Consider the following 24,923-nt stretch of genomic DNA (forward strand, 5'->3'; position numbering starts at 1 on the left):
CTGGGCGGAGTCGCCTCCGAAGCGAGGAGGTGCAGAAAGCCGGGGTCCGGGGTAGGATACCATGGTATTGGTGGGCAGCGGAGCTGACGGGTTGCGAGTCATGGCACTGGCGGTGGTTGCTGGTGGAGCAGTCAGAGTGTCCAGGCGAGAATTGACATTCCGCAGGTGACCCAGGATGGACTCCTGTTGGGACCTCTGACGGGACAGTTCATGACAGAGGTCCGAGAGCGAGGGAGCTTGGGTGCCACCGGGTTCCATGGCCCGAGCAAACTGTAACGGGTCTGGGAGGTGGAACCTCTGAGCTACTATACAAGGGGGCGGTCCTTGTAAGGGAGCGGGTGGCGACTAGGCAGGCAGTCACAGCAGGTGACCGGGACAGTCTCTGGAAGAACGGGCAGGAGATCACGGCAAGTGACTGGGGCAGTCTCTGGGTGAACGGGCAGATGGTCACGGCAAGTGACCGGGACAGTCTCTGGAAGAACGGGCAGATGGTCACGGCAAGTGACCGGGGCAGTCTCTGGGTAAAGGGTTGGTACGACCTGTGGCGGCTGATGGTAGACTTGAGCTCCCAAGTGAGCAGGCGAGAGTCTCTGGATAAACGGGTGGTCACAGCATGTGACGGCGGAGCCTCCAGGAAGACCAACAGACAGGCGGCAGATGAGCGCTCCCAGGTGAGCGGGCGAGAGTCTCTGGATAAGCGGGTGGTCACAGCACGTGACAGCAGAGCCTCCAGGTAGGCTAGCGGACAGGCAGCAGATGAGCGCTCCCAGGTGAGCGGACAGGAATCACTGGACAGGCAGGTGGTCACAGCACGTGACGGCGGAGCCTCCAGGTAGGCTAGCAGGCAGGTAGCAGATGTGCGCTCCCAGGTGAGCGGGCAAGCTGGTCCATAGACAGACTGACAGGAGTTGGAAGGCAGACCGTCGGACCTCAGGCAAGCAGGCAGGTAGCTGAAGTGCGCTCCCAGGTGAGCGGGCAAGCTGGTCCTTAGACAGACTGACAGGAGTTGTAAGGCAGACCGTCGGACCTCAGGCTAGCAGGCAGGTAGCGGAATATCAGGCAGGAATAAGACAGCAAGCTGGCAGGAATCTGGCAGGTATCTGGCAGGTAACTGGCAACGGGACCTGAGGGCTGAAGCAGAGTAGTGAACAGTGCAACAACATTGCTCGGGCACCTCCATTTTGGAGGAGGTGCCTTATATATGGTGAAGTCCTCCGGCCATTGGCCGGGGACTCCTTAGGACGGCGCGCGCGGCCCCTTTAAGAGGGAGGGAGAGCGCGCGCGCGCGCCCTAAGCACAGTGGCCGGGAAGGAGCGCGCGCTGCCAGCAGAGCGGGAGGAGGACGCCGGGCACGGAGCAGGGAGGTGAGGGGAACAGCGTCCCTGCCTAGCAGAGGGCAGGGACGCCGGCGCTACACATTATACTTTATGGGTGACTATGGGCTGTGCATTATACTTTATAGGTGACTATGGGCTATGCATTATACTTTATGGGTGACTATAGGCTGTGCATTATACTTTATGGATGACTATAGGCTGTACATTATACTTTATGGGTGACTATGGGCTGTGCATTATACTTTATGGGTGACTATGGGCTGTGCATTACAATTTATGGAAGACTATGGGCTGTGCATTATACTTTATAGAAGACTATGGGCTGTACATTATACTTTATGGATGACTATGGGCTGTGTATTAAACTTTATGGATGACTATGGGCTGTATATTATACTTTATGGAGGACTATGGGCTGTTCATTATACTTTATAGGTGACTATGAACTATGCATTATACTTTATGGGTGACTATATGGATGACTATGGGCTCTGCATTATACTTTATGGATGACTATGAGCTGTGCATTATACTTTATAGGTGACTATGGGCTATGCATTATACTTTATGGGTGACTATGGGCTATGCATTATACTTTATGGATGACTATGGGCTTTCCATTATACTTTTTGGTTGACTATGGGCTATGCATTATACTTTATGGGAGACTATGCGCTACGCATTATACTTTATGGATGACTATGGGCTGTGCATTATACTTTATGGATTACAATGAGCTGTGCATTATACTTTATAGGTGACTATGGGCTGTGCATTACAATTTATGGATGACTATGGGCTGTACATTATACTTTATAGATGACTATGGGCTGTACATTATACTTTAGGGATGACTATGGGCTGTGTATTAAACTTTATGGATGACTATGGGCTGTAGATTATACTTTATGGGTGACTGGGCTGCGCATTATAATTTATGGGTGACTATGGGCTATGCATTATACTTCATGTATGACTATGGGCTATGCATTATACTTTATGGATGACTATGGGCTGTGCATTATACTTAATGGGTGACTATGGGCTGTGCATTACAATTTATGGATGACTATGGGCTGTACATTATACTTTATGGATGACTATGGGTTGTGCATTATAATTTATGGGTGACTATGGGCTGTACTTTATACGTTATGCGTGACTAAAGACTATGCATTATACTTTATGGATGACTATGGGCTATGCATTATACTTTATCGGTGATTAGGGGCTGTGCATTATTCTGTATGGATGACTATGGGCTGCACATTATACTTTATGGATGACTATGGGCTGTGCATTATACTTTATGGATGACTATGGTCTGTGCATTATACTTTATGGGTGACTATGGGCTGTGCATTATACTTTATGGATGACTATGGGCTGTGCATTATACTTTATGGGTGACTATGGGCTGTGCATTACAATTTATGGATGACTATTGGCTGTACATTATACTTTATTGATGACTATGAGGTGCATTATACTTTATGGATGACTATGGGCTGTGCATTACACTTTATGGAGGACTATGGGCTGTGCATTATACTTTATACGTGACTATGGGCTGTGCATTATACTTTATAGGTGACCATAGGCTATGCATTATACTTTATGGATGACTATGTGCTGTGCATTATACTTTATGGGTGACTATGGGCTGTGCATTATACTTTATGGATGACTATGGGCTGTGCATTATACTTTATGGGTGACTATGGGCTGTGCATTATACTTTATGGGTGACTATGGGCTGAGCATTATACTTTATAGGTGACTATAGGCTATGCATTATACTTTATGGATGACTATGTGCTGTGCATTATAGTTTATGGATGACCATGGGCTGTACATTATACTTTATGGATGACTATGGGCTGTGCATTATAGTTTATGGGTGACTATGGGCTGTGCATTATACTTTATGGGTGACTATGGGCTATGCATTATACTCTATGGATGACTATGGGCTGTGCATTATACTTTGTAGGTGACTATGGGCTATGCATTATACTTTATGGGTGACTATAGGCTGTGCATTATACTTTATAGATGACTATGGGCTGCACATTATACTTTATGGATAACTATGGGCTGTGCTTTATACTTTATGGAGGACTATGGGCTGTACATTATACTTTATGGAGGACTATGGGCTGTGCATTATACTTTATAGGTGACTATGTGTTACGCACACGCCCGGACTGACTGGCTTGAGCATGATTAGTGATCCCACTGGACCATGAACCGAGGAGTGCCTGGAGGGGCTTGACTAAGTATTAACTCGGTCCGACCAAGGTCGCACGACGGCTCATTCGACTCTGTGAACCAGGGAGGAACCGAGAAAAGGGACCAGATACTGCTCCAGGTCAGACACCGGTCACAGCTGTTGACCCACACCGTGGAATGCAGGAACAGGCAGGTTACGCTGGCATACAGACATGTGGGTACTGGCAGGCACAGCTGGAGTGCAGACAGGTGGGTACTGGCAGGCACGGCTGGAGTGCAGACAGGTGGGTACTGGCAGGCACGGCTGGTATGCAGACAGGTGGGTACTGTCAGTTATTAACGCAGGCAGGATAGGGACCAGTACAGACTGGGATACAGGAACAGAGCCGCAGGTGCGATAGACAAGCACAGCAGAGCAAAACCCGCAGGTGCAGTAGACAAGCAGAGCAGAGCAAAACCCGCAGGTGCGGTAGACAAGCAGAGCAGAGCAAAACTCGCAGGTGCAGCAGAGCAGAGCAAAACCCGCAGTTGCGGTAAACAAGCAGAGCAGAGCAAAACCCGCAGGTGCGGTAGACAAGCAGAGCAGAGTAAAACCCGCAGGTGCGGTAGACAAGCTGAGCAGAGCAAAACCCGCAGGTGTGGTAGACAAGCAGAGCAGAGCAAAACCCGCAGGTGCGGTAGACAAGCTGAGCAGAGCAAAACCCGCAGGTGCGGTAGACAAGCCGAGCAGAGCAAACCCCACAAATGCGGTAGACAAGCCGAGCAGAGCAAAACCCGCAAGTGAGGTAGGCAAGCAGTGCAGAGCAAAACCCGCAAGTCCGGTAGACAAGCAGACCAGAGCAAACACCGCAAGTGCGGTAGACTAGCAGAGCAGAGCAAACCCCGCAGGTGCGTAGACAAGCAGAGCAGAGCAAAACCCGCAGGTGCGGTAGACAAGCAGAGCAGAGCAAAACCCGCAAGTGCAGTAGACAAGCAGAGCAAATACACACAAGGTACTTACAATGAAGTAGCGAGTGGACACTAAACTCACAAACAGAAGTACAGAGACAACGAGTTGGAGTTAGGTGCAGGTTCAGACACTACAGGAAAAGAGAAGATACGGACATAGTGACAAACAAGTAACGGGCTAGGACACTGTTCAGACAGGAACTGAACCAGGAACAAGATACAGGAACGAGCCTGGGAACTCAGCCCCCAGGGTGGCGGAAACAGACTAGAAGTCACAGATACAGGTAACAGGCCTGGGTATACAGCCCCCAGGGTGGCTGAAACAGACAAGATACAGGACAGGACCTGACAACTCAGTTGTACAGAACACACTGAAAGAAAGTGTTGGTCAGGCACCTCCTACTGGGTGGAGGGGGTTTAAGTATCCAGTGACTCACAGCAATAGGCTGGGGCGCATTAGGACTGTGCACACAGTAACTATAAGAAACAGGCAGTAACCGCGCCACAGCCCTAAGCAATCAGACAAGAGACATGCACACAGCAGGTACTGGAGCAAAGTGTGCAGACTGGACTGATAGGTAAGATGGCGGTCTTGCATGGTGGGAGGTGGTAAGCCATACCAGTACGCCGCCAGGGATGTTACACTATGGGCTATGCATTATACTTTATGGATGACTATGGGCTATGCAATATACTTTATGAATGACTATTGGCTGTACATTATCCTTTATGGATGACTATGGGCTGTGCATTATACTTTATGGGTGACTATGGGCTGTACATTATACTTTATGGATGACTATGGGCTATGCATTATACTTTATGGGTGACTATAGGCTGTGCATTATACTTTATAGATGACTGGGCTGTACATTATACTCTATGGATAACTATGGGTTGTACATTATACTTTATGGAGGACTATGGGCTGTGCATTATACTTTATAGGTGACTATGGGCTGTGCATTATACTTTATGGGTGACTATGAGCTGTGCATTATACTTTAAAAATGACTATGGGCTGTACATTATACTTTATGGTTGACTATGGGCTGTGCATTATACTTTATGGGTGACTATGGGCTGTGCATTACAATTTATGGATGACTATGGGCTGTACATTATACTTTATGGGTGACTATGGGCTGTGCATTATAATTTATGGGTGACTATGGGCTGTGCATTATACGTTATGCGTGACTAAAGGCTATGCCTAATACTTTATGGATGACTATGGGCTATGGATTATACTTTATCAGTGATTATGGGTTGTGCATTATACTTTTTGGAGGACTATGGGCTGTACATTATACTTTATGGGTGACTATCGGATGAACATTATACTTTATAGATATCTATGTGCTGTGCATTATACTTTATGGATGATTATGGGCCGTGCATTGTACTTTATGGTGGACTATGGGTCGTACATTATACTTTATGGATGACTATGGGCTGTGCATTATACTTTATGGAGGACTATGGGCTGTGCATTATGCTTCATGGATGACTGTGGGCTATGCATCATACTTTATGGATGACTATGTGCTGTGCATTATTCTGTATGGATGACTATGGGTTGCACATTATACTTTATGGATGACTATGGGCTGTGCATTATACTTTATGGATGACTATGGTCTGTGCATTATACTTTATGGGTGACTATGGGCTGTGCATTATACTTTATGGATGACTATGGGCTGTGCATTATACTTTATGGATGACTATGGGCTGTGCATTATACTTTATGGGTGACTATGGGCTGTGCATTACAATTTATGGATGACTATGGGCTGTACATTATACTTTATGGATGACTATGAGGTGCATTATACTTTATGGATGACTATGGGCTGTGCATTACACTTTATGGAGGACTGTGGGCTGTGCATTATACTTTATAGGTGACTATAGGCTATGCATTATACTTTATGGATGACTATGTGCTGTGCATTATACTTTATGGATGACTATGGGCTGTGCATTATACTTTATGGGTGACTATGGGCTGTGCATTATACTTTATGGATGACTATGTGCTGTGCATTATAGTTTATGGATGACTATGGGCTGTACATTATACTTTATGGATGACTATGGGCTGTGCATTATACTTTATGGACGACTATGGGCTGTGCATTATACTTTATGGGTGACTATGGGCTGTGCATTATACTTTATGGGTGACTATGGGCTATGCATTATACTTTATGGATGACTATGGGCTGTGCATTATACTTTGTAGGTGACTATGGGCTATGCATTATACTTTATGGGTGACTATAGGCTGTGCATTATACTTTATAGATGACTATGGGCTGCACATTATACTTTATGGAGGACTATGGGCTGTGCTTTATACTTTATAGATGACTATGGGCTGCACATTATACTTTATGGAGGACTATGGGCTGTGCATTATACTTTATAGATGACTATGGGCTGCACATTATACTTTATGGAGGACTATGGGCTTTGCTTTATACTTTATGGATGACCATGGGCTGTACATTATACTTTATGGAGGACTATGGGCTGTGCATTATACTTTATAGGTGACTATGTGTTACGCACACGCCCGGACTGACTGGCTTGAGCATGATTAGTGATCCCACTGGACCATGAACCGAGGAGTGCCTGGAGGGGCGTGACTAAGTATCAACTCGGTCCGACCAAGGTCGCACGACGGCTCATTCGACTCTGTGAACCAGGGAGGAACCGAGCAAAGGGACTAGATACTGCTCCAGGTCAGACACCGGTCACAGCTGTTGACCCACACCGTGGAATGCAGGAACAGGCAGGTTACGCTGGCATACAGACATGTGGGTACTGGCAGGCACGGTTGGTATGCAGACAGGTGGGTACTGGCAGGCACGGCTGGAGTGCAGACAGGTGGGTACTGGCAGGCACGGCTGGTATGCAGACAGGTGGGTACTGTCAGGTAGGAACGCAGGCAGGATAGGGACCAGTACAGACTGGGATACAGGAACAGAGCCGCAGGTGCGATAGACAAGCACAGCAGAGCAAAACCCGCAGGTGAAGTAGACAAGCAGAGCAGAGCAAAACCCGCAGGTGTGGTAGACAAGCAGAGCAGAGCAAAACCCGCAGGTGCAGCAGAGCAGAGCAAACCCCGCAGTTGCGGTAGACAAGCAGAGCAGAGCAAAACCAGTAGGTGCAGCAGAGCAGAGCAAAACCCGCAGTTGCGGTAAACAAGCAGAGCAGAGCAAAACCCACAGGTGCGGTAGACAAGCAGAGCAGAGTAAAACCCGCAGGTGCGGTAGACAAGCTGAGCAGAGCAAAACCCGCAGGTGTGGTAGACAAGCTGAGCAGAGCAACACCCGCAGGTGCGGTAGACAAGCTGAGCAGAGCAAAACCCGCAGGTGCAGTAGACAAGCAGAGCAGAGCAAAACCCACAAATGCGGTAGATAAGCCGAGCAGAGCAAAACCCGCAAGTGAGGTAGGCAAGCAGTGCAGAGCAAAACCCGCAAGTGCGGTAGACAAGCAGATCAGAGCAAAACCCGCAAGTGCGGTAGACTAGCAGAGCTGAGCAAACCCCGCAGGTGCGGTAGACAAGCAGAGCAGAGCAAACCCCGCAGGTGCGGTAGACAAGCAGAGCAGAGCAAAACCCGCAGGTGCGGTAGACAAGCAGAGCAGAGCAAAACCCGCAGGTGCGGTAGACAAGCAGAGCAGAGCAAAACCCGCAGGTGCGGTAGACAAGCAGAGCAAATACACACAAGGTACTTACAATGAAGTAGCGAGTGGACACTAAACTCACAAACAGAAGTACAGAGACAACGAGTTGGAGTTAGGTGCAGGTTCAGACACTACAGGAAAAGGGAAGATACGGACATAGTGACAAACAAGTAACGGGCTAGGACACTGTTCAGACAGGATCTTTATGGGTGACTATGGGCTGTGCATTACAATTTATGGATGACTATGGGCTGTACATTATACTTTATGGGTGACTATGGGCTGTGCATTATAATTTATGGGTGACTATGGGCTGTGCATTATACGTTATGCGTGACTAAAGGCTATACCTAATACTTTATGGATGACTATGGGCTATGGATTATACTTTATCGGTGATTATGGGTTGTGCATTATACTTTTTGGAGGACTATGGGCTGTACATTATACTTTATGGGTGACTATCGGATGAACATTATACTTTATAGATATCTATGTGCTGTGCATTATACTTTATGGATGACTATGGGCCGTGTATTGTACTTTATGGAGGACTATGGGTCGTACATAATACTTTATGGATGACTATGGGCTGTGCATTATACTTTATGGAAGACTATGGACTGTGCATTATACTTCATGGATGAATTATGCCTAAGGATTTATAATGAGATGTTATACAATTCTGCATCCCTATAATTCTGTCCATATGGTGTATAAGTATAATAACAATATAAGGAAAACCTTGGATTGTAAGACGCTTCTGTGTATATGTGGTCATGGGTGTGTGGGGGGTCTTATAATTCATAACAATTTGCTGTATCAGATCATTTACATACATTTATAAACCCTCCATAGACTTTATTATACATGATTATATTGGATCTGATTGGCTGCAGGGCTTGTTCTAAGCACATTCTAGAATGTTGTGACATCACAGGATCGGCGCCATGGTGACCTCTGCCTGGACATTATGACATCATGAAGGATATATAAGCAGTCGCTGACCCGGAACTCCTCTGAGGGTTGTAGTAGCAGTTCAGAGTGAGTATACGCGTCTTATACTCCTGGTCTGTCCTTATTATTTCCCATTTCCTATGTATATAACTTTCTGATTTCTTGTGACAAGCTTGCTCTACTTCCCAGTTCTCATATCCCATACGTTTTTAATTCACTTTTAATGAGAAAACCTTATATTTGTTAATTAGCTCGTTATGGCAATATTTACTATTGATACAATTGGTATTTAAGATCTGGCTATTTATAAGGAAACTTCTCTATTTGTCCATTCAGGATTTTGCAGTTATTTATATTTAAAGAATATCGAGCAAAAATCGAAGAGCAATTTATGTAAGTCCAAAATCAGAGAAGTCATGTAATTCAGAATAGTGATTGTAATTCTGCCTCTATACGTATATATAATATAATAATGAATTTCTGCTGTCTGATGTCTGTTCTTTATGTAGGGGCAAATGGCGGGACCAATCCGGTCAGTACGAGTACAACGATACCAAACTTATATATTTTTTTTATTTAAGTGGTGAAAATAAATTACTAAAAAATAAAAAATTAGCTTGAGTCGCTGTTTTTGAATACCTGTAACATTTTTATTTTTTGGTCGATGGAGCTATGTGAGGGCTTGTTTTTTGCATGGTGACCTGATGTTTTTATTGATACTATTTTGGGGTAGTTACGACGCTTCGATTGCTTCTTAATGCATTTCTGTGGAGTTGTAGCAATCAAAAACACGCAATTTTGCCATTTTGATTTCTTCTTTGCTTTACAGTCTTTACATATTAGGTCAATTTATGTTATATTTTCATAGATCGGACTTTTCTGAACACGTTGATACCTGATATGTGTATTTTTTTTCTTCAATGTTAACTGGAGAAGAGGGGGCGTGATTAGAAGAGGGGGCTTGATTAGAAGAAGGGGTGATTAGAATTATTTTTTTTTACGTTTTTAAAAACTTTTTTTCTTCACTTTTTTCTCTATTTGTTAGTCCCCTTAGGGGACTTGAATCTGCGATCATCTGATCTCTTATGCCATATACCGCAGTATTGCGGTATATAGTAGAAATCACTGTCTTCTATGATGCTCAACCACAGGCAGAACGTCACAGGAGGGATAACAGTTTATATCACTGGCCCTTATATTCTATGGAGCTAGTAACATGTCAGCTTTGGGGTGAATTGTGGATCACACTCACCCATTGACTGACTACTAAGAAAAACTTGGGATATTTCCATTAGCTTTTTTTTTTTCATACAAGAGAATGGATGACATACAAATGGTAAAAATGGACACATGAACCAAAAAAAAAAGATGAAAATCGGATGCATCGTACTATTGAAAATTATTTGGTTTGGTTTTGTGAAGATGAGAAATAAAATGACATGTGAATACGGCCTAAAAATAAGTCGTCTGCTGCAACTGAGCGGCTTTTATTAAATACTTCAGTAAATCTAATTGTAAACTGTTGTTTGTGTTTCAGCTGCAAGTGTAAATCACAGGTAAAAGTCTTTCCTCTCATTGTATAGTGGTGTGGTGCGCACAGTACCGGTTTTAGACAAAGTGGGGCCCTGGGCAAAAGTTTAAAGTGGGACCCCAAATGCTGACATATTGCACCATCCACAGAAACATTTACATTGCATTTACATGCGATTAGTTCAGGCCGTTAAACCAGCGTGATCGACAATATTGAAGTTGTTCGGTGCTTGTTTCCCGGCCTCTTTACACCACCGAGGAAGAATGATGGGCACAGAACAATCACTTATAGATCAATCTGTCCCCATACACATCATGTTATCAGCAGCAGATCTGCAGTTTTAATGATGTGCTGCTGAGAACAATGATTTGTGTGCCGGCATAAACAATCCAATCACTCGATAATTAGGCAGCATTTTGCTCGTTTACTATAATGCACCCCATAGTCCTCCACATAGTATAATGCAGCCCAAGGTCCTCCATATAGTATAATGCACCCCATAGTCCTCCACATAGTATAATGCACCCCATAGTCCTCCACATAGTATAATGCACCCCATAGTCCTCCACATAGTATAATGCACTCCATTGTCCTCCACATAGTATAATGCACCCCATAGTCCTCCACATAGTATAATGCACCCCATTGTCCTCCACATAGTATAATGCACTCCATTGTCCTCCACAAAGTATAATGCACCCCACAGTCCTCCACATAGTATAATGCACCCCATAGTCCTCCACATAGTATAATGCAACCCATTGTCCTCCACATAGTATAATGCACGACCCATAGTCCTCCACATAGTATAATGCACCCCAAGGTCCTCCATATAGTATAATGCACACCCCATATTCCTCCATATTGTATAATGTGCCCCATAGTCCTCCCCATTGTATAATGCACCCCATAGACCTTCATATAGTATAATGCATTCCCCATAGTCCCCCTTACAGTATAATGCACCCTCCATATAATATAAAGCACCCCATAGTCCTTCATATAGTATACTGTAGCCCCCATAGTCTTCCATACATTATAATGCAGCCCCCATATAATACATACTGCATAATACACAGCCTATAGTCCTTGATAGAGTATAGTGCAGCCCCCATATAGCATATTACAGTTTCAATAGTACATATAGTATAACACACTCCTCATAGTCCTTGATAGCGTACACTGCGGCCCCATAGAGTATAATGTGGCCCCATAGAGTACAATGCTGCCTCATAGAGTACAATGCCGCCCTATAGAGTACAATGCGGAACCATAGAGTATAATGCCTCCCCATGGAGTATCACGCTGCCCTATAGAGTATAAAGCTGCCCCATACAGTATAATGCCGCCTCATAGAGTATAATGCAGCCCTGTGGAGTACAAAGCAGCCCCATAGAGTATAATGTTGCCCCTTAAAGTACAATGCCGCCCTATAGAGTAGAATTCAGCCCCATAGAGTACAATGCTGCCCCATAGAGTATAATGTAGCCCCATAGAGTACAAAGCAGCCCCATAGAGTACAATGCTGCCCCATAAAGTACAATGCCGCCCCATAGAGTATAATGCAGCCCCATAGAGTACAAAGCAGTCCCATAGAGTACAATGCTGCCCCATAGAGTACAATGCAGACCTTATAGAGTAAAATCTTTGACAGTGAGGATGATCAATGAGTGGAACAGGTGGCCACGAGATGAGTTCAACTTCAATGGAAGTCTTCACACAGAGGCCGGGCAGACATCTGCCTGAGATGGTTTAGTGAATCCTGTATTGAGCAGGAGGTTGGACCAGATGACTGTGGAGGCCCCCTCCAGCTCTACCTTTCTATGTTTCTATAATGCAGCCCGACTAGAGTATAGTGCAGACATCCCATAGAGTATAATACAGACACCCCATAGAGTATAATGCAGCTCCCCTCATATAGTATAATGCAACCACCCCATGGCGCATAATTCTGCCCCTTAGAATATAATGCAGCCCCATAGAGTATAATGCAGCCACCCCATAGAGTATAATGAAGCCCCATATAGTATAATGCAGCCCCATAGTGTATAATGCAGCCCCATAGTGTATAATGCAGCCACCCCATAGAGCATAATGCAGCCACCCCATAGAGTACAATGCAGCCCCATAGAGTACAATGCTGCCCCATAAAGTACAATGCCGCCCCATAGAGTATAATGCAGCCCCATAGAGTACAAAGCAGTCCCATAGAGTACAATGCTGCCCCATAGAGTACAATGCAGACCTTATAGAGTAAAATCCTTGACAGTGAGGATGATCAATGAGTGGAACAGGCGGCCACGAGATGAGTTCAACTTCAATGGAAGTCTTCACACAGAGGCCGGGCAGACATCTGCCTGAGATGGTTTAGTGAATCCTGTATTGAGCAGGAGGTTGGACCAGATGACTGTGGAGGCCCCCTCCAGCTCTACCTTTCTATGTTTCTATAATGCAGCCCGCCTAGAGTATAGTGCAGACATCCCATAGAGTATAATACAGACACCCCATAGAGTATAATGCAGCTCCCCTCATAGAGTATAATGCAACCACCCCATGGCGCATAATTCTGCCCCTTAGAATATAATGCAGCCCCATAGAGTATAATTCAGCCACCCCATAGAGTATAATGAAGCCCCATATAGTATAATGCAGCCCCATAGTGTATAATGCAGCCCCATAGTGTATAATGCAGCCACCCCATAGAGCATAATGCAGCCACCCCATAGAGTACAATGCAGCCCCATAGAGTACAATGCAGCCCCCATACAGTATAATGGAGCACATAGTCCTCTAGTATTATGGCCACTACAATGTACTCACTGATTTAAAAAAAATCTGCTGTATGCAGGGCATCTCCTCAGCAGCGTGGTGTTCAATGAAGTGACATCAACGTGCCCGCTGCGTCAGACGCAGAGGGGGAATTATGGGAGAGAGAGCGTCACCTGACAGTCTATTCTCCATCATTGCTTTCAACTGTATCGGTATTAATGGTGCCAATACAGTTGCATGTACGATGCGGGGGTGGCAGCACAGTCACCGGGCCCCGCTGGCTCACGGGCTCCATAGCGGCCGTGTGGTGTGCTGCTATTAGCGGCACGCCACAGGCTGGGGGCCCCTGGGAGAGTGGGGGCCCTAGTCTAATGCCTAGTTTGCCTGTCCCTAACGCCGGTAGTGGGTGCGCATGCACCACCTCGGCTTTGTCCTACAGGGGCATTTCAGAGCTGGAGGGTCAGGGGGACGGATACCCCGCAATCAGTACCTTATTCCCTATACTGTGGATATGAGAGAGCTACGTGGGGACATCTATTTTAATAGTTCAAATCAATTACTAGTGTTACAAAAAGTCCTAGTTTAACCCTTACCTAATATTCACATTGATGTGTTTTCTATAGGGCAGACACTGGATTTTTAATTCAGAAGCACAAAATTATTGAAGAGATCACAAATATGTAAGTGAAAGAATGTAATGATGTAATATATGGGAACCTTCCAGATGACATAATGATATAGAAGTTTCCTTATCTCTAACGACTGATTAATCTTATTCAGGTAGAGATAATACACTGTAAACTGTCTGCTCACAATATCTGTCTATACACATAGCTGCCAGTCATGGATCATATCTTACAGTACAAAGATGCCATAGTAGATTTTATGGGATACAAACGGTACAGGAATTATTATTTGTCTTGCTAAATGGTTACCAGGAGAAAACACACGAGCCACTATTGAAGTACGACTTCTTTAGAAAGAATTGATGTGTGCTTTCTGTAGGGATCTGTATCTGACAGTTTTCCCAGTGAGCAGAACTGAGCAGCCTGCAGTGTATTAGAATGTATGGAGGCTGCAGAAGACGAAATCCCAAATAACTGCAATATTGCCTTTTTTTTGCTATCAATGTTTACAATATTCACTTTCTGGTACATAGTTAGAAAATCATCAGTAAATTAAAGTAATTATGTCTGGAATAAACAATCATTTATTGTAAATTTAAAAAAGGGAAATAATATAGACAAGACGGAGCACGTGGTCTTTTTCTGTTACTAATCTTCTAGATCTTTAGGTATCCCCATACAGTAACGCCTCTATTGGCTGCTGCTGCTGACAGACAGAACTTTAGCATTTAGGGCTCGCTCGCACCGCCGTATACATCGGACGAGTGCTACCCGATTTTTATTTTAATAGCACTCAGATCAATGGTACTCAGAAGGGCAGTGCTGATGATAGATTTTTTTTCACTGACAGAATCTGTTAGTGAAAAAATCACTGCATGCTGCTATTTCACTCTGAAATCAGATGCCACTCACCCATTCAAGTCTTTGGGTGTGTGGAAAACACCGGACTGCACTTGGATGACAGCAGAGTGCAGTCCGAATTCTGCGGACTCACACAATAGAAATGATGTAGAAATTGTGTTCTCCATCTTCTGCTCACAGTGTGCTCCTATTCTCTCATCCAAGAGCGTAGGATCACACTATGCTGACATTCCAATCAGAGTTTAATCAGAGTGTCATAATCAGCCCGATTGTCTTGGATGAAAGAATCTACGGTCGTGTAACTCTGGCAATAAAAAGAATCTATCACCAGGTTTTTGCTCCCCCATCTAAATGCAACGATTCCAGCAATGTGTCACTTACTGGGCTGCTTACTGCAGTTTTAGTAAAATCACTGTTTTTTCTGCAGCCGATCTAGCAGTGCTCTGACTGCTGAGCTCTGTATAACCCCGCCCACACCACTGATTGGCTGCTTTTTATGTGCACTCTGCATAGGCAGAAAGCTACCAAACATGGTTGGGTGCAGAGTTACACAGAGCTCATGAGTATGGAGCACTACATGGCAGTAGGTTTACTACTCCTCTAGTGATAATCTCCTGCTCATAAAACAGTGATATTATTGAACCTACAGGAAGCAAGCTGGTAAGTGACATTGCTGGAATCAGGGTCTCTGACCCTATATCAGACTGCTCCCATATTAAATAGCAAACAACCTGCTGACATTCCTTTTAGCAATGGAATATAGTAAATGTAAACCTGTTGGCACAGAAGAGACCTAGAATGGAGGGAGAAGGGGAGGAATTTACCACATTTGTCACGATCACTAATACTGCTGAACATCTTAATCATTACTGCCATTTGTAGATTTCAATATCAGATATATTTTCCATGTACAATAGGGAGAAGTACATGAACTTCATGAAAAAAGAAATTCAAGAGAAGAAAAACATCCTTGAGAAAATAGAACTGACTTTGTAAGTGCTGCTGGAAAAAGATCTACCTTTGTACCGTTTTAGCCAGTAGATAGAAAAACATTAAGATTTGAGAGTCCTCAGTGGTTGATACCTTTTAATGGCTAACTGAAAAAATGGTAACAAATTGCAAGCTTTCCAGACTACTCAGGTCTCTTCATCAGGCATAGTATAACACAAAATCTGAAGAGTCACACATTTATACACAACAAGGCACAAGAATAATGCAATAGATGTGACAAGTGACGTGAAGCAGAACTATCATTATGGAAGAGAGATAAACAGTTGTGGCTGTACATATTTGAGAAGTTCATAGATAAGGAGTGTGAACGTTTTATTGTCCTGTGATTGACGTCTGGTCCATGGTTGTGATGCCCCCCACAAGGCCTGAGGAGCACATTCCTTAGTTGATGTAGAATTACACAAATCCATGCGACACATTCATTCCTGTGTGTCAAAGGTTGTCATAAGTTTGTATTCCCAAATCTTTCTGTCTTTCTGAGATTTGAAGTTACCTATTAATACCAGTAATTTCATGTCCATGATGCTGTGATCAGGGATACAAAAATGTTTGGCCACAGGTAGATCTATTCTTTTTTCTTTTATTGTGTGGCGATGAGAATTCATCCTTGTTCTAAGTTTTTGCCCTGTCTCCCCAACATACAGACACCAGCTGGACATTTAGTACATAAAATTAAGTAAACGCCGTATTAATTTTTATTTCAGAAATCAATAGTTCCCATCAAATGATGAATCTTTATAGTATGTCATATCAGCAAAATATACTTCTTTCTCCTCCTGGACTGACTCTTTACTCTCAATTCATGGGTCTAAATCTGTAAAATCTGTATGCAGTGAAGACAGATTTTCCCATTACCGAGATAGGAGATGACAGTTGGTGCTTATTACGTTCTATGGAGAGGAGGAGGAGGATGGAGCAGCTAGAAATAGACAGATATTCTGCTGCAAGTTCTCCTGAAACAACAGTTCCAGGCCTCCATAGAACTTTCAGAGCACCAACTGTCATCTCCTATCTCAGTAATGGGAACATTTGTATTGACTGAATACAGATTTTAAGCGTGAATTAAGAATATTGAGAATGAACAATCAGATCAGGAGGAGAAAGAATCAGATTTCTCTGTAATAAGATATTTTACAAAGTTTACAAAGTTTCTTATTCTCACATGTACTATTGATTCATAAGAAAAAAATAAATAAAATGATGGTTACTCTTAAATTGTGTGATGTTGCACATTAAAAATTATGGCTTAATATCTGAGATGTATTGTTAAGGCACCAATCAGAGGCGGACATACCATTGGTGCAGCCTTTGTAGATGCACAGGGGCCCAGAGGTGAGGGGGCCACTTTCATCTCTATAGCAGGTAGAACGATGCATTATGATGAGCTATTGAATACAAAGACCCAGATATTATTCTTGCACGGGGCACTTTTCAGTCTGTGTCCACTCCTGGCATCAATGCTCATCAAAAATCCTAATAACTACATTCATAGATTGAACAAGTCCCAACTTAGCTGGGGGTCCGACTGCTGGGTCCTCCAGCCATCTAGAGAACATTGTTCTGAAGTTAGGGGAATAATTTATCAGATATGTATACATGAGGAATAACACTATTTCTGGCCATTAGATGACTTGTGTCCTATATTTTTCACCAGTGTTCTCCTCTCTAATTTTCAGTTGTCTCTGATCTAGTGGGCAGAGACTAGCTGTTATGATGTCTCCTATACACAGTACACAGACACAGGGGGTCTTTTCTCTCTGCCTAACACATGTTTAGAGTAGCAGCAGCATGGAGGACATTATACAGCAGTACTCATCAGTCTAGCTGTGAATCCAGCTCTGTACTCAGCAGTCTAGCTGTGAATCCAGCTCTGTACTCAGCAGTCTAGCTGTGAATCCAGCTCTTGGAGAAGTTAAGCTTCTTTCTGACTGCAGCACTATGTCTCTGTGTCTCTCTCTTCCTGTTTCTCACTCTGCCCTTCACTACTCCTCCTCTACACAGACTAAAATAGGCAGTGTAATCAGACACCACAGTGAGCTGACTGCCCGTCCTGCTTTGATCAAGATAGATTTAACCTGTGTTTTTCTTCTTCAGAGTGGACAGCAAGTTTAGGAGGTTGAAGTGGCTCCTAAGTGGAGAAGGAAGCAGATTTCTATGATAAAATAGATGAAAAAGCTTCTTATATTTGCTTGTACTATTAAAATTCTGACCATTTATCACAAGTTGATGAACCTTTCTTGTACAATAGTGATGACACCACTGAGAACACAGAATTTGTGTCACATACGGAACTGATGAAAGAACTGATACAGAACAACATTGTGACTATGTAAGTGCAGAGAATTACTGATCTAATATATAGATGACATCATGACATAGATGTTTCTTTCTCTCCAATGTGTTTTTCACTGTATTCAGGACAGATAATATAAAACCTGATATATATATATACACTGCTCAAAAAAATAAAGGGAACACTCAAATAACACATCCTAGATCTGAATGAATGAAATATTCTCATTGAATACTTTGTTCTGTACAAAGTTGAATGTGCTGACAACAAAATCACACAAAAATCATCAATAGAAATCAAATTTATTAACCAATGGAGGCCTGGATTTGGAGTCACCCCCAAAATTAAAGTGGAAAAACACACTACAGGCTGATCCAACTTTGATGTAATGTCCTTAAAACAAGTCAAAATGAGTCTCAGTATTGTGTGTGGCCTCCACGTGCCTGTATGACCTCCCTACAACGCCTGGGCATGCTCCTGATGAGGCTGTAGTATTGTGTGTGGCCTCCACGTGCCTGTATGACCTCCCTACAACGCCTGGGCATGCTCCTGATGAGGATGCGGATGGTCTCCTGTGGGATCTCCTCCCAGACCTGGACTAAAGCATCCGCCAACTCCTGGACAGTCTGTGGTGCAACGTGACATTGCTGGATGGAGCGAGACATGATGTCCCAGATGTGCTCAATCGGATTCAGGTCTGGGGAGCGGGCGGGCCAGTCCATAGCTTCAATGCCTTCATCTTGCAGGAACTGCTGACAGACTCCAGCCACATGAGGTCTGGCATTGTCCTGCATTAGGAGGAACCCAGGGCCAACCGCACCAGCATATGGTCTCACAAGGGGTCTGAGGATCTCACCTCGGTACCTAATGGCAGTCAGGCTACCTCTGGCGAGCACATGGAGGGCTGAGCGGCCCTCCAAAGAAATGCCACCCTACACCATTACTGACCCACTGCCAAACCGGTCATGCTGAAGGATGTTTCAGGCAGCAGATCGCTCTACACGGCGTCTCCAGACTCTGTCACGTCTGTCACATGTGCTCAGTGTGAACCTGCTTTCATCTGTGAAGAGCACAGGGCGACAGTGGTGACTTTGCCAATCCTGGTGTTCTGTGGCAAATGCCAAGCGTCCTGCACGGTGTTGGGCTGTGAGCACAACCCCCATCTGTGGACGTCGGGCCCTCATACCACCCTCATGGAGTCGGTTTCTAACTGTTTGTGCAGACACATGCACATTTGTGGCCTGCTGGAGGTCATTTTGCGGGGCTATGACAGTGCTCCTCCTGTTCCTCCTTGCACAAAGGCGGAGGTAGCGGTCCTGCTGCTGGGTTGTTGCCCTCCTATGGCCCCCTCCATGTCTCCTGGTGTACTGGCTTGTTTCCTGGTAGCACCTCCAGACTCTGGACACTACGCTGACAGACACAGCAAACCTTCTTGCCACAGCTCGCATTGATGTGCCATACTGGATGAGCTGCACTACCTGAGCAACTTCTGTGGGTTGTAGAGTCCGTCTCATGCTACCACGAGTGTGAAAGCCCAACCAACATTCAAAAGTGACCAAAACATCAGCCAGAAAGCATTGGTACTGAGATGTGGTCTGTGGTCCCCACCTGCAGAACCACTCCTTTATTGAGGGTGTCTTGATAATTGCCAATAATTTCCATGTATTGTCTATTCCATTTGCACAACAGCATGTGAAATTGATTGTCAATCAGTGCTGCTTCCTAAGTGGACAGTTTGATTTCACAGAAGTTTGATTTACTTGGAGTTATATTCTGTTGTTCAAATGTTCCCTTTATTTTTTTGAGCAGTATTTACATATCTATCTATCTATCTATCTATCTATCTATCTATCTATCTATCTATCTATCTATCTATCTATCTATCTATCTATCTATCTATCTATCTATCTATCTATCTATATTCAGGGTGGGCCATTTATATGGATACATCTAAATTAAATGGAAATGGTTGGTGATATCAACTTCCTGTTTGTGGTACATTAGTATATTTTCCAGATGGGTGGTGATCATGGTGGCCATTTTGAAGTCGGCCATTTTGGATCCAACTTTATTTTTTTCAATGGGAAGAGGGTCATGTGACACATCAAACTTATTGAGAATTTCATAAGAAAAACAATGGTGTGCTTGGTTTTAACGTAACTTTATTCTTTCATGAGTTTTTTACAAGTTTATGACCACTTATAAAATGTGTTCAAAGTGCTGCCCATTGTGTTGGATTGTCAATGCAACCCTCTTCTCCCACTCTTGACACACTGATAGCAACACCGCAGAAGAAATGCTAGCACAGGCTTCCAGTATCCGTTGTTTCAGATGCTGCACATCTTGTATCTTCGCAGCATAGACAATTGCCTTCAGATGACCCCAAAGATAAAAGTCTAAGGGGGTCAGATCGGGAGACCTTGGTGGCAATTCAACTGGCCCACGACGACCAATCCACTTTCCAGGAAACTGTTCATGTAGGAATGCTCGGACCTGACACCCATAATGTGGTGGTGCACCATCTTGTTGGAAAAACTCAGGGAACGTGCCATCTTCAGTGCATAAAGAGGGCAACACATCATCATGTAGCAATTTCAGATATCCAGTGGCATTGAGGTTTCCACTGATGAAGAATGGCCCCACTATCTTTGTACCCCATATACCACACCATACCATCAAGATACAAGATGTGCAGCATCTGAAACAATGGATACTGGAAGCCTGTGCTAGCATTTCTTCTGCGGTGTTGCTATCAGTGTGTCAAGAGTGGGAGAAGAGGGTTGCATTGACAATCCAACACAATGGGCAGCACTTTGAACACATTTTATAAGTGGTCATAAACTTGTAAAAAACTCATGAAAGAATAAAGTTACGTTAAAACCAAGCACACCATTGTTTTTCTTATGAAATTCTCAATAAGTTTGATGTGTCACATGACCCTCTTCCCATTAAAAAAAATAAAGCTGGATCCAAAATGGCCGACTTCAAAATGGCCGGCATGGTCATCACCCATCTGGAAAAGTTTTTCCCCTCCCATGTACTAATGTGCCACAAACAGGAAGTTGATATCACCAACCATTCCCATTTAATTTAGGTGTATCCATATAAATGGCCCGCCCTGTATATATATACTGTATATACACAGATAGCTGCCATTACTGGGAGTCGCTCATGTGTCTTATTTTATTTAAAAAGATGCCAAAGTGTTTTTTATAGGTTACAAACATTAGAGGAATTGTTATTTGACTTATTAAATACAAGTGAGAAAAAAGCAAAAATGAGCCAATATGGTAAAGGGAACCGGTCACCTGAAAAAACTCTATTAACCTGCATATATGGGGTTAATCTACAAGTTACCCCCATATATGCAGGTTAATACATCTGCCAGGGGCCCCAGACTTTTCAATTCAATATTCCAGCAAAGCAAAGATAACCCCATAAAACATAACATTTATTCCGCCATGGATAAAATATAATAAAGATAAACAATCCAGGAGATAAAGGGTTATTCCAGGAGATGGGTGATGACTTCTCAATGCCCCGGACCCTCACTGATGTACGGCATGTTTACACAGGTATACAATATATTTGAAAATAAATAAAAATATACATTTTCCTCCTGTGAGAACATTTGTTTTTATTTTTTTACATGCATATATTTAGTTGCTAAACACCATTTTTGTAATTTGGTTTCATTACAAATTTTTCACCATTTGGCTTTATAGGATCTGCTTCCTTATACATTCAACTTTGATTTGATCTGTGTTCATAAATTGGCTGAGGGGAGTTGAAAAAAGACAGATTATAAAGTTGCAAACGCTCCCATTGGACCATTAGAAGTTCACTGACAGATTTTCAGTTAACTCCTTTTTGCAGTCACTAATACATATTACAACACAGAAGCTATAGAAGGCAAACGGTGCAAACATTTAATGAAACCCAATTGGAAAAAATATTTTTCGCCAAAAAAAGATGCATTCAAGCAAGAAAAAAAATGTCCTCCAGAGATGGACAACCCCTTAAGGATCAGATCATGCAAATAATCCTAAACACCACAGTAAGTGCAGGACATGTCACAAAATATGCAATAGATCACAATCCAAGTGTAAGTATAAAATCCCAGGGGTAATAAGAGAAGCTGCATGAGAAGATCAATATTTAAAGTCATATATTTTTTTAACACAAATGTTAAAAGATTTACCGAGATCACCAACGATTCCAAAAACCCAATAGCAGTGAGTATAGACAAGACAGTGCGACTAGGTAACGTTACCTTACAGAAACCCTCCTCCTCTTCCTCCTCCTCCTTCTCATCCTCCTCCCATCAAGGTTTCTATCTTATTACTATATTGCAGTCATCATATTATATAGCACTGTGTACTTACAATTGCTCATTTTCCCTTTCTACCCAGTTAATTCTTCTCTTTTCTCTGCTCTATGTAGGAACATGAAGTCTATTTTCCCTGCAGAAATCATCCCCCTCTTCCACTGCTCCCTCCTCCCCCCTGCCAGGGACTTTTGCAGTGACTTATGACTCATACAGGGAAAATTGACCTCCTCATTCTACATAGAGCTTAGAAGGATTCAGCTAGTCAGTTTTGAATCATGTGATATCATACACCCATTGGAAAAGAGATGAAATAGCTGGGTAGAAAGTCAAAATGAGCAATTGTAAGTACACAGTGCTATATAACATGATGACTGCAATGCATTAATGGGATAAACATTTTGGTGGTAGTGCTTCTGTAATAAATAGTATTGTTAGCTATGGAACTCAGACAGGGTGTCCTTTAACCCCGATGCGCGTTTCGCCTTGCTTCTTCCTGGGGCTGTATGCAGCCTTGTATTATGCTGGACAAGTTTTCATTTCTATAGGAACCATGTTAGGGCGCATACAAAAAAAAATTACTATTTTTTTGTTGCAATTTATTTTTAGGACATTTAGTGTGCAGTATGTGGTTAGAAAATCATCAGTAAATGAATTAGAACAGCCCTCTACATCACAATAAAAACATCAGAAATACATGATTGACGGTTACATCTCCATTGCTCTCCTTTTTGATGTTTCTGGTGCTGTTCTTCTGATTCCCAGTCCTCTCTACATGTATGTAAAATGACTGGCACCATGCAATTATTTGGGGGAACTTTTTACTTAGTGTATGATTCTCCAGGTCATTATGATTATGGAGATACCAAAACACGCAAAGTTTCTTTATTATTTAAGTGGTGAAAAAAAATTCACAAATTTGGGGAAAAAAAATTCCCCTTGTCGCCATTTTCCAAGAGTCGTTTTTAAAAATATATATGTATAAAATAATAAAAACTTTCAATGATCCCCCTTTTGATATTTACATATTTTTTTAGAAAAAAACATTTGATATCACCGCGTCCGTAAAAGTCCGATGTATCAAGATATAAAATTATTTTAACCAGACGTAAAACACCAAAAAGAAAAGAGTCGAAACACAAGAATATCATTTTCTCAGTTGCTGTACCAAACATAAAAAATGCAGTAAAAATAAATGGAAACGTTGTTTGTGCGCCAAAATGGTTTCCATAAAAAGGAAAGCTCAGGTCTACAGTTACAGGTCTCAGAAAATGGGGTCACAAAGCAAATGATTTATTTACAAAGTTTTAAATTATTTCTAAAGACTAAATTCTACAAACAAATCCTTATAAGATTGCCGTCACCGTATTCTAACTGATCTAAAGAATAATACCGCCAGGTCATTTTTACCAAATAATGAATGCTGTAATGAATTGCGTTTTTTTCAATATTTTGCCACTTTTGGAATTTTTTTCCAGTTTTTCAGTACATTATATGATAAAGTGATTGTATACTTCAAAACTACAACTCGATTCGCAAAAACTCAAGTCCTCAAATGACTATGTAGACCAAAAAGTATAAGGTAATCATTCCTGGAAGACGGGGAGTAAAAAATTCAGGCTCAAAATTGGAAAATTTCCCAGTCATTATATAATTAATTAATATAATTAATTAATCATTAATTCGGGCAGATGGACCATGAGGTCTCTTTATGCCACCAGCCTTATAGGTTTCGTATGTCCATATACAGTGAGCGCCCTCTAGTGGTAGCTCCACGAAGACAAAATTGTATCATTTCTGTGATGTAGATGGAAAATGTTGGCAAAGTATTTTGGATGGAGGCGAAGGGGCAGAATTTCTTCACTAATGCTCTTCAAATTGCTGATATTTCTACATTTACCTATGAGATAATGATATATGTTCCTTGTACAACAGATGGGAAATCAAACAACTGATAGAGGACAAAATACAAAAGGAAGAGAAACAACTAAAGATGATGGAGGAAACATCGTAAGTGCCTTTTTTTCAGGTAGAGATGATATTAAACCTGCCTGCACATACTTTATATCTGTCTACACTGATAATTGTCATTCAGGCTGTGAAAGTCATTTCTCAGTCTAGAAGGTTTAGAAGACAAATGATTCGGATTAATTTTATTTCTTTGAATTTATACACCAAGTAATCATAGTGAGCGCATTACTCAGGGGCCTTAAGTGCATTTAACCCCTTAATGACGTGACTCATTTTAACTTTCAGAAACAGTTACTTTTGTTAATAGAGCAAAAAACTATATTAGTTATATTAAGAAAGAAAAACTAAGGCCCTGAAACATTAA

Source organism: Phyllobates terribilis, unplaced genomic scaffold (assembly GCF_046119375.1).
Source record: "Phyllobates terribilis strain yellow unplaced genomic scaffold, ASM4611937v1 Scaffold_7__3_contigs__length_470593459, whole genome shotgun sequence".
NCBI classification, from domain to species: domain Eukaryota; kingdom Metazoa; phylum Chordata; class Amphibia; order Anura; family Dendrobatidae; genus Phyllobates; species Phyllobates terribilis.